Here is a 1,938-nt window from a genome sequence, read left to right on the forward strand (position 1 = left end):
GCGAGGGCGCATACTTTGTATAAAATATTTGTTATCATTCTCTTGAAATAAATGTGTTTTTTTCTTGAAAAAATACCGGTTTCATATGTATACACCTGGTAAACTACAATAAATATTTTTTAAATAAAAAATATCAGGTGCTTTATCTCAGACTATTTTATATTTAAGTTTAAGAAACATGCAAGAGTAGTTTCAAATTCACATTCAAAATATTAATTATGAAATCTTGAAAGAAATGTTTCATCATAATTGGATAAGTATTACGATGTGATTATTGATGATAACATTTTCAAAAGAGAAAATATTCTTGATTAGCAGAACGATTTTAAACGTATAAAGATTATTTAACACTATTCAGAATATAATTTTTTCAATTACAGAAACCATTCATACACCATTGAGCATTATTTAAAAATATAAAGTTTGTTATAAAAAGATTGCTTTTTTTCTACATTTAAAAATAACAATTTAATCTTTCCCCAATTTGCCTCCTTTTTTGAGTTACTTTTGCATTGTGATCCTTAGAAATTAAAAGAAAGTCCTTGCTACGTTCTTTTCTTTTTAGTTTACAATTTATGATCTAAAATAAAACACATATTTCTATTTGATTAAAAAAAAAAACCTTTTATACATGTTGAAAAAATCGTAGAATAATCATTTTAAAAATTACCTACACTTTTTAGTACCAAAAATTAAAGACTGAAGATTCCACAATATTATTATAAGATTTTGTTTGCCAGCAGCTTTTCGGAAGCATGTACTAACAAAGTAAATGAATCATTAAACAAATTTAAATTAAAACAAACTTCTCAGACTTAAGAAGCAAAATTACTTCCTTTTTTTATAACAATTTTGTATTAGGTATAATTTGCCTGAGGATGACCCACAGATTGAGGTCGAAACGTCGCAAAATGTAAAAAGATTAAAAATTTTAATTAAAATATTGACTCGGATTATTCCTTGTCTTTTTATTTCCAACTTGATCGCAAGACCGAAATAATTGAACTAATGTTCATATTAAGCTAACCATTTAAAAAATTGAGTGTTTTAGATTAAGATTAAAATTGATTAAATTAAATATAACTTACTTCTGAAATGTTACAAATTCTTACGTTAGAAACTGAGCAATTACAATTTGAACTGAAAAGTATACAATTTCAAATTGAAATTAAATAATGTCGAATTCGCCTAAAAATGACGTTCCTTCAATTTCAGTGTTTCAAATTAATGAATGTTCAGTTCAAAATATTCCAAGTTTTATAATTTACTATTCAAATATATTAAAAGTTGTTGAGAATAGAATGTAAGTTAAATCGTTCCAAACAGTAGGCATAATCTCAATTTAAAAGTATCCGGAATTGTGCCATTTTTTAATCGAATTGTTCAGAATTGAATAATTTCAAATTGAATGAATATTTAATTATACAATCTTGAAATGACCAGGCGATGGTCACTCCCAATGGCGAGAGTATCCGAACATACTTTGATCCCGTTAGGAGTTTACGCCAGATGGCACAGCGATTGCGCTCCCCGCACCTCATTCCGCTAGTCTAAGTTCAAAATTTCCAAAATGGCCAATAATTATTCTGATAATTATTTATGTATTTGCACTTATTTTTATATTGTTTTCTGCAATTTATTTAGTTTTTTAAGTCCATTATCTGAAAAGTATCTGGGTATTATCGCGATTATCTGAACGATCATCAAATATTATCTTCGGGATATGATATACGCTAAATGGCTCCAAAGTCGATTTTGTTGCGACACATCTAAAGCATTGAGTGACCACCGTCTGAAAATGACTTACCAGGTGTATACATATGAAACCGGTATTTCTTCAAGAAAAAACACATTTATTTCAAGAGAATGATAACAAATATTTTATTCAAAGTATGCGCCCTCGCTGGCTACACATTTTGTCCACCTCTCAGGCAATTT

General features: G+C 27.9%; 1 protein-coding gene across 1 annotated transcript in view; it reads left to right on the plus strand.

Annotated features, from left to right (window-relative positions):
- Positions 1–1,938, plus strand: part of LOC117169508 (SHC-transforming protein 1) — a 17,657-nt gene that overhangs the window by 13,447 nt on the left and 2,272 nt on the right. The window lies entirely within an intron of this gene.

This window comes from Belonocnema kinseyi, chromosome 3 (genome assembly GCF_010883055.1).
Source record: "Belonocnema kinseyi isolate 2016_QV_RU_SX_M_011 chromosome 3, B_treatae_v1, whole genome shotgun sequence".
NCBI lineage: Eukaryota > Metazoa > Arthropoda > Insecta > Hymenoptera > Cynipidae > Belonocnema > Belonocnema kinseyi.